Genomic DNA, 10359 nt, shown 5'->3' on the forward strand with positions numbered 1-10359 from the left:
TATTTGGGAATTCTTCAACAATGTGGAGGAAAACATGGCAAAATGCAAGGCCTGTAGCAAAATATACTTAATCAATAAAAGCACCACAAGTCCTTTAAGGAACCATTTGAAAAGAGTCCACTTGAATTTATATAAACAATTAGAAAGGAAAGACAAGCAAAAATTAACAATACCAGACATTTTTGATGAGCTTGCCTCTGAAGACTCAGATTTTGAACAAACACAAGAAAGAGGAAAAAAGAGAAGATGTTCACAGACACAAAAAGATACACCAGCATCGCCACAGCCTGGACCAAGTGGAACTTGTGGCACTTCCAACACACAGACACGGCAAGACAGAAAACAGGCTACCAAACCTGAATGGGAAGTTACTGACATCAATCAAATAAGAACTGTTGTTGAGATTGCTAAATGGGTGATCGAGAACACTCAACCATTTTCTATTGTAGAAACTGACGCATTCACCCGGATGATGAAAACTGAAACCAACGGTCAATTCAGAGCCATTACAGCAAAGAATATATCTACAAAATACATTCCTCTCCTTTTTAAATTCATCAAGGAACAAGTAAAAAACATTTTCAATACAGACAAGTCAAATCTTGATGGAGTGGCCTTTATACCGAGGTGTGGACCACTGATCACACCAATTTGTCTTTCATGAGCCTTACACTCCACTATCTAGATTCAAAGTTCCAATTAAAGCGCTTCTTGGTGGAAATGTCCTACTTCCCCGAACAACATATTGGCGGCAATATTGCCAAGAAGCTCAATGAATATATCAACAAACTTGAACTTGATTTTGGAGTCAAAACCTGGATAACAGTCGACGGTGCAGCTTATGTCCAAGCAGGTGTTAGGAAATCAATTGGGGTTCAAAGTGCAATTTGGTGTGTCGACCACCGTCTAAATTTAGTTGTCAGTGGTGCTGTCGATGATAAAAGATGTCCAAAATGGTCAATTCTCAACCATAAAATAACAAAATTATTAGGTCACTTCAACCAGTCCTCTCAAAAAGCTATGACTTTAATTAATGCTGCCAAAGCCTTAAATAACTCAGAACGAAGTTAGTACAGAGATGCCCCACAAGATGGAACTCTGACCTCCATCAAAAAGAGTTGTGGTGGATCTTCTTCCGGCAATGCATTCTTTAAAGAATCCGAACCCTACTGTTTCTGGAGGTTGTAAGTTGACAGATCTTTTACCAACAGATGATGAAGAGGAATCTATTTAATCCCTCATCCAGCTTCTGAGAGACTTCTCAGAATTCTCTGAGAAATGCAGCAGCGAAAAGAATGTTAGCATCTGTTCCGTTATTAATTGTCTATACAACATTAGAGGAAGATTAGCAAGGGAGATGATCAAGCCAAAAACCGAGGTGTCATCAGAGCTTGCTCACTACTTCAATGAAGATCTAAACAAAAGATTCGAAGGGGAGTTGATGAATATTGAATTCTCTATAGCTCATTTTTTAGATCATTAACAGCAAGGGCAAGTGCTTTGTGGATGAAGGGGAAAATTTTGAAGTAGTCCAAACTGCAGTAAAGAAAGCTATGGGAGAACTGTGAAAAAAACAAACTTTGGCTAGCCAAAGCACTCCTTCCCCTTTAATGTTGGATGATGAAGATGATGATGATTTTGATTTCACTGAACAACTGAGGAAGAAAGTGTGTGCAGGTTACATTAATCCTGGAGGTGAAACAAGCACCAAGAAAGCCATTTCTGCTGAAATTGAGGGGTATTTGAATTCAAATACAAATGTACTGGAATTCTGGAAACAAAACCAGTATATTTACACATAAATGTCAAGGATGGCCAGAAAAAACCTCTGTATACCTGCTGCATCATCAACATCTGAAAGTGTTTTCTCAACAGCAGGGAATATACACAGCTCTAGAAGAACCAATCTTTCAATCTCAAAGGTTGAGATGTTGGTATATATGAAAGAAAACATTAAGCAACTCAGTAAAATTTAAGACATTGTGTGGCCACGAAATGAATTTGGAAAATGATTAACTTTCATTTTCATCGGATTCCAATTCAAAAAGATCGGATTGCAATTCGAAAAAAATTTTTCAAATTGCAATCCGATCCGAAAGTATCGAATCGGATGCAAACCGAAAAAATAATCCGAAAAAATTTTAACGAATTTTTTTCCGATACATTATTTTCGGATCAAATCAATCCGTAAGTAATTTTAACCGTTTAGCATAGATAATTCGGTACACAATCCGCAAACCGATAAACAGTAACGAATCGGCGGTCTCTACTTATTTTTGAATTGTAAAATAGCATTGAGTAGCAAGAGTTGTAACGGAGGACCAATATGTAGACAGTAGTTAAGTAAGGGTGATCCGTACTCTTTAGCTGATGCGTTGAGGCATGTAGAATATTCTTTTGCCAGTTGGTTTGTTTTGTGCATTTAAAAAAAAAAAATTTTAAAAAAATAATTTTTTTCAAATTCCTTTATTGGTTTCAATAGAGAATAAAAAAAAAAGCCATTTAATTATATCCATGATTGCTGATAATTCAAAAACATGGTCTGAAGTTGTTGTGTTTTTTCTTGAATCATTAAATAAGTTGAGAATGAGAAATTTCAAAAAGTGGAAATTTTGCAGTTAGTACGTTTGTGCATTAACGTTTTTTTAACAATATTAAACTTTTAAATGAAAATATAAGTACAAAAAATTTTTTTTACAGTTAAAATTTATATATCTTAACATGTTTTTTTCTATTTTTTAATTGTATTTAGTTTGGCATGAACCATTAACAATAACAATAACTTATGCAAGAGTAAAAATATCTAATTTAATTGGCTAACAGACCTTTAATTTGTTCTGAACAATGCAAAGTTAGACCTTTTTTTGTTTCGGTCTCTACTTATTTTTTTTCTCCGACAAAAATTTTAACATGAAACTATTTCAACTTCAATGTTTACCGAACAAAAAAATTTACTAAGAACTCTGCTAAGAACCTCTCATCAACGAATTCTTTACTCCATCTCTTCGTTTTCTGTTGATTCTAGCTAAAGTTTTTGCTTTATTAATGCTCATTTTATTCTTCTATGCCATCATCTTTGCTGCATCTACAAGGAAGATGATGACATAGAAGCATAAAAAAGAGCAAAAAAAAAGAGCAAAAACTAAAAGTTTTTCTTGAATACTTTGGCGCACTGCAAAAAACATCCTCGGTAAACATTGAAGTTGAAATAGTTTCATGTTAAAATTTTTGTCGGAGAAAAAAAATAAGTAGAGACCGAAACAAAAAAAGGTCTAACTTTGCATTGTTCAGAACAAATTAAAGGTCTGTTAGCCAATTAAATTAGATATTTTTACTCTTGCATAAGTTATTGTTATTGTTCAAAGAAAAGAGTAAAACAATGAAGACAAAAGTGTAAGATAAAGAAAAATTTCCAAAAAAACTCCTACTGTTTCACTTTTTTTTCCCCTAGATTAGACGAAGAACAAAAGTTCCCTGTTCATGGTAAAAGTATTAAGGTGGTCCTATACTAATAAAACCAAAATTTTAAAAATACACTCATATTTTATGATTTTCATATAAGAAATAGTGTTTTATATTAAAAGCACAGTAAAGGAAAAAAAAATAAAAAAATTTTTTTTTTGGTCAAAATTTTGGGTCCATGAACCCTAAAAATGGACTAAGCGCTGCGATAAACAGCCTGTAAACTAATAATGGTATGATCATGAAATTTTCACAGCTTTTTAATATCAGATGATTACACTCACCCTGCCAAAATCAAATAATTTAACAAACTATTGAAGCTTTTGTAAGAAAACAGGCTTAAGGCCTAAAAAAAAGCCCTGAAAAGGCTTAGAACCTAGACCTTATTTTTAGAACCAGTTAACTAACATGAATTCTTTTGGTAAGGTGAATGTGCATATATATAATAAACAACTCCTGAAAATTTCAACACAATCAGACAAACCAATCTCAAGATATTTATCGCAGCGTGCTTAAAACTCACATATTGAGAAAAACAATTATAAAGATTTTTAATGAAAAAAAAAATTTTTCAATATATAAAAAGGTCAAAAAATTATTGAAAAACAAAACGACTTGAGCATTATTGAAAACACAGAAAAAAAAGAAGTGAAAACTCTGATATTTGAAAAAAAGTTAACCGAAATAGAATTATTCAATGAAAAAAAGCTTGAATATAAAAAGATAATATACAATAACTACGTTCTTGATTCCCATGATGTACAGGCATTGCATATTTTTGAAAGAACTCGATAGTCAACACATTTCCCTGAGTCACTAGCAATAACAGTAACAACACCATTAAGTGAGGAATGACCCCTTTTTTGCCAAGTTCCATCACAGGAAACAACTACATCAGCTAATACATTAATATCAAAATCATTTGGTTGGATATTGTTGTTAAGATATCGAAATTCATTTGCTGCATTTTTCATTTTCACATCAGCTACACTTTGGTATATCATATGAATTTTATCTTGAATATCATTAAATGCTTTTATGTTCATTGGAGGAGGTAAGTTCATTAGACCACAAAATTTTTCCAAACCAGAATGACCTTTTCCTATCTCTCTTATGGCAACAACAGATCTATAATTTATTTCAAATGGTGACATTCCTGGACCTTGCTTTTCAATCTCTTTGCTAGAATAAAAAGACTGTTTCCAATCGCACAAAGATGTTGTACAAGAAATGTTTAAAAACACAGCCAAGCCTTTCTTTTTTGATAAATCAGTTGAGATTTCAATTGAATTATTATGACATTGAGGACAATGTCAAATCAAAGTAACAATTGATTTTAAAATGTCTGTGTCAATAAGTTAAAGCATGAAGGCAATTTATTTGAATCATTATTTTTTGCATTACTATTTTTACTGCTATGTGATAACTTTTTTGAAGATGTTGATGTCAAGATATTTGATTGAGTTGAGTTAGTGATTTCCAATTTAGAAGTTAAATTGATGCTGACTGTTGATGCTGAGGAAAATTGATTTCCTCTAAAGTACTTTTTTTTGAAAATCCTGTTACCACCTGCTTTCCTTCTTAAATTTGAATCACATTTATTTTTTCCCATAATAAAAACAAGCACGAGGCACAAAGTATAACTCAAAGCTGATTTTTCTATAAGTAATATATGTAAACATAGTAATTGTACTTAAAAATCATGGCTTATTTAGGAAAATAAACATGAAACAGTTACTGGCACCAGTGTCAAAAACTAAAAGTAAATGGCGCAATATTCTAAAACGCCTATTTTCTAATATAAACAACCCGTTGCTAAGGCCGTTGCTAAGAAAATTATTTAACTTCACTGTGAAACTTGCTATTTTAGAGCATTTTTAAATTCACTCCCTATAATGATCTATATATATTTAGAATGTAGAATGTTTGGGCTTCAAGAATATGCAATTTTTGAAAAATCGATTTTTTTGATTTTTTTTAGTATAGGACCACCTTAAGAAGGATTGTTAAAGAATTTAAAAGAAAGAAAAAAAAAAAAAGAATTTACATGAAAGAAAAATTTGGATTTGAGCTAAGAACACATAACCAGCAACTAAAAATGAGTAAAAACAAAAAAAATTTTAAAAGAGAATTTAAAAACAAATTTAGAAATAAAGAATAAAAAACCAAGTGATGTTATTTTTGAAATATTTCAAGAGCCACTTACCGTATATACTCATGCATTAACTGCAGGTAAAAATTAATATATTAATATACTTTAAAAAAACATTTTATAAAAATTTTAAAATATTTTCACGGTAAAATTAACATTTTATAAGCATTTTAATTTTCTGGCTCGTGCATTAACCTCAGCTATAACTTTTACCACATTTTTTTGGGTAAAAAATGAGCGGTGTTTATAAACATGAGTATATACGGTAATCGATATTTAATAATTCTTTTGTTTTAAAGCGAATTAATCTCTCTTTCAAATAATATAAAGATAGTTTTAAAAAAAAATTGATTGTAAATGAAGAAATATGTATTCTTAAGTAGAGGTCAGAAAATTCAGTTTGGACAAGTAGCTTTAAAGTTGCAACCTTCCAATTAATTCTTTACCAAAAAGTATAAGGTTTAGAGGAAAACTATCATCAGGGAAGGTCGAAGATTAAAAGGAAAGTTTGAAAAACCGAGAAAGAGGTCAACTTTAAAACTTGATTAAAAAACGATCAGGTCCAGAATACTTTGTTGAGGGTGTTAAAAAAAAACTGGTGTTTCCAACCAAACAATCTAAGAAGTCAAAAAGAAATATGTGTACAAGACATTTGAAAGCATAAATTCTCTGGAAGATCCCAACAACAATTCAGCGAAGGCCAAAAACGCGGTCGAAAACCACTCCGGAAAAAGGAATGAACTCTATATTTGTATAGTTTGTTAATTGCACGTCTTAAATTGGAGTGCATTTAGGTTTTTATTTTCAGGAGCTGTCCATGTATTTATTTTTCGGGGATACAGAATAAAATTTGTCGATTTAAAACGATAGGAAAAAATTCTCTGCACTTAAGGTGGTAGGCCTATGAAAAATAGAGATTTTTGATCAAAAATTGAAAAAATAGGTAATATATTGTATTTATGTAAAAATTTATCCTCTATCTTCTGATATATAACTTGTTTAGGTTTGATCAAACTAAAAGGGTTTAAAATAACTTATATTATCAGCTAGTTTGTTTATTTACCTTAGCAACGCCATAGCAACGAAAGATTAAAACCTTTATTTTACCCAAATTTGATGGTCAAAATGACAAATCTTGTGAAGCTTCTTTTTCCAATTTAATATAGATCTGCGCTGTTTTTGGTCATGCTTTAAAATCACATTTTCTTATAATAATTGTCGTATTGAATTGTATATTGGTTGTGGAATAAAATCATTATTTATGAATTTTTCAACTCTTGATATAAATCAAACAAGTTGTACTGGTGTATAATTGTAATGTCTTCTGGAAAAAGCAACAAGCAAAATTTTTCACGAAAAAGAAAGAAAAAGCCTCCTTTAAACAAATATTCAAGAATAAATCTTTCAAATATTTCATCAGAAAAAGTTTCATCTTGCATAAGTAAAAAGAGGCTAATTATAGATCAAACTAATCTCAATACCAAGAGTGAAGTAATAAGGCAGGAAGATGATTACTTTTTATTTGTTAATTTCTCTATACTTAAGAGTTTATTTCAACCTTTGTTAGTATGTCCTGAATGTCGCCATAAAAAAATAACTCTCATTGATAACAGAAAGAAGAGAAAGGGATTTGCCCATAATTTAGAACTGTTATGTGAGTCATGCGAATGGTTTAAATCTGTTTATACATCAAAAGAATGCATTAAACAAAACCATGGTCAAGGTCCTAAAATCTACGAAGCAAATGCAAGAGCAGTAATAATAGCATAATAGCATTCGTCATTCTATGTGTCCTAGGGATGAATATTCATGGTGCAAGTGGCAACTAGATAAGCTTAAAGGTACAAGTACTCACACAAACAAAATTAACTTGCCTATCTTTATTCATAATATAATAAAACCTATTTTTAAAGATTTATCTGATGACGATTTGCTAAGTAAGTGTTTACATGGTCAAACCCAAAATTCAAATGAAGCATTTCATTCAATTTTATGGACTCGATGTCCTAAAAACATTTTTGTAAGTAGAAGAACATTTGAACTTTGTATAAACTCTGCAATAGTTCATTATAATGACGGTGGAGATGGGGTAAAATCTGTTTTAAGTCACTTCGGATTGTTAGGATCATTGACTATTCCAAAACTGATTTTAAAGGACCAAAAGCGAATTGTAAACAAGCATCGTAAATCAACTTCAATATGCAAAAGGCAAAGAAAAAAACTTAGATCTCTTCATAAAGGATACTTAGATACTGAAAAAACTGATTCATATAGCACTGGTAGCTTTTAAGGAGTGTTTTTAGACGTAATTTTTTGATTTTAAATTTTTGACTCGATTTTTCTCATTTTGAGATTTTTAGTTTTTTTTTAAATTTTAAAACATGATATCTCCAGTTTAAAGTAAGCAATTAAGCTGAAATTTTCAGGATATGTTCTTCATACATGTAGAATTCATTTGTCATAAGATTTTTAAAATTTCTTTTTTTGGGGCGCTACAATGTGGTTTTATCTGCCAGAGTTTTTTTATAAAAATATATATTCAAGTTTAAAAGTCAATATAATCTGAACTAGGAAGGCAAATTTAAAAATCCTATGACAAATGAATTTTATACATATGTAGAACTACCATACCAAATTTGAAGTTTTGATTTATTGTCGTTTTTGAGAAATTGTGTTTTGAAGTTTTCGTTTTTTTCACACTTTTTAATATAATTTCGAGGCAAGCGAGGCACTTTTTTATATATTTTATTGATTTTATGTTTAATTTCATAATTATTGTTAACAACTGATTAGTTTTATTGTAAATATATCTTTAATACTTGAAAAATTTTTTTCATAGGCCTACCACCTTAATTAATTTCAGGAGGTTCCCAGCAAACACATAACGTTCCAGGTCCCAGCAAGCACACAACGTTCCAGGTCCCAGCAAACACAACGTTGAAACAACGTTGTGTGTTTGCTGGGTTCTCAGAATTGTTTTTGAATGCGCATACACGTTTGGCGAGGATTTTTCAAAATAATTTCCACTTATCAAAACTATTCTCGAAATGAGTAAATTGTAAGGTAAAAAAAAATAATACTGATAGTTAAAATACTTAAGTTGAGGTCTAAAATTGAAAAAATTTCCCCGCTTAATTAATTTAGTTAAACCCCAAAATTAATAGTTATAAAAAATTTATAGCAGTTTAAGTTTTGGTTAATAATTTTTTACATACTTTTGAATATCATAGAGGCGCTGTGGCTTAGCGGTTAAAGCGCCTGTCTAGTAAACAGGAGATCCCCGGTTCAAATCCGGGCAGTGCCTTCTTTTGAGCTAATTTACTAAGTCTTGATCTTATTTTAAAAATTAGTTACTTATGCCTAAATGTGTAAAAGCTCCAAAAATAACCAGAATAAGATTTATATGCGTAACGCTAAATTACTAGCCTTAAATTATCATCATTGAAATGTAGTTATCATAGTTTCTTTGCATTTATCTTTAACTTTAGCCAGTAGTGGAAAGAGCTGCTAAGACCAAAGTTGGCGACAGGATATTACAGAGCGAATTGTTTTAGTCAGAAAAATTGAAAAATTGAATCGGTTGTACTAAAGAAAAATAAATAAATTATTCTTTAAAATAAAAAAATCCTCAATATTTAACTTTTGACAAAACAATTGAACACTTATGGCCTTAGTAAATTTATTCTGATGACCAGATTGTTACGATCGTAAAAATGTACTGTCCATAATCAGATAACTATTTTGTGAACTTTGTCGTTTGGGCACAATAAACTCATTAAATAGGTGTAAAAGCTTTTTTATTTTCATCTTAAAATTTTTAGTAATAATAGGAAATTTAAACATCTTTTGTAGCTAACTTTAATCTTGTTTGTGTTAAATGAAGTACATTTCAACTTACTTTTTTTCCAAAATAAAAGTTACGTGACTAAAATCTCTCGTAACAAATAGGGAATAAATGTGGGTACCTCTTTATTTTTTATAACACATTTTACTCAACGTGGCATACCAACTGGTGCTGTTCGACACATAAAGTGACCAACATCATTTAAAAGATAGGTCCACCTTGAAGAATAAGCCATGCTGCAGATTGACTCATTGTTCTGGAAGCTAATATCAGTCGATTGCATGAAATTCCAGTCCAAATCAAGGAGACAATTGAATAAAGCAAAACTGATTGGTGACCTCAATATAAACCACTAGCATCAAACAAGAATTTGAAAACCAGACTCAATTTTTCAAAACTCGATCAATCGAAAAAAATATCATTTTGGAAAAATATTCTGAGTAGTGATGAGTCAAAATTAATAAATTTAGCTCCAATGGCAGAGTTCGTGTGTGGCATCGGGGCGAATAGATATTCTCGGGGGCGAATAGCTACTCTCGCCCTCATGATTATCCGTGATAATATATTATTAACATAAATTTCCTGGGGGAGCACTGCCCCTTTTGCCCCCGTGAATTCGGCGGATATGATTGTTAACATACTTATCATTATTTAAATTAATGATACTTGTTATACTTAATGGCAATTTAGATAAGATCTTATTTGATGAGAAAGTCCTGCAAACGATTTTTACTGCTCTTCAAAGGACTTTATCCGCTTCGTAACATTTCTCTCTTCAAAAATTATTTTATTATTTAATTATTTTAATTATTGCACATTTGAAGAATTTGATTGAGATTTTCTCTTTTTGTGCCTCTGCAATTATTTTTATAAAATTTTTTACAAATTTTGTTTCAAAACA

The 10359-nt window shown here is 30.8% G+C and overlaps 1 non-coding gene across 1 annotated transcript; it reads left to right on the forward strand.

The window, feature by feature from the left end:
• The first annotated feature begins 8845 nt into the window (after nt 1-8845).
• Nucleotides 8846-8918, forward strand: Trnat-agu (transfer RNA threonine (anticodon AGU)). The gene has a single exon. It is a non-coding gene; the product is annotated as a tRNA-Thr (tRNA).
• Nucleotides 8919-10359: the final 1441 nt, after the last annotated feature.

Source organism: Hydra viridissima, unplaced genomic scaffold, assembly GCF_058129835.1.
Source record: "Hydra viridissima isolate aposymbiotic clone 2 unplaced genomic scaffold, HvirCarnegie_v1 scaffold_14, whole genome shotgun sequence".
NCBI classification, from domain to species: Eukaryota; Metazoa; Cnidaria; class Hydrozoa; order Anthoathecata; family Hydridae; genus Hydra; species Hydra viridissima.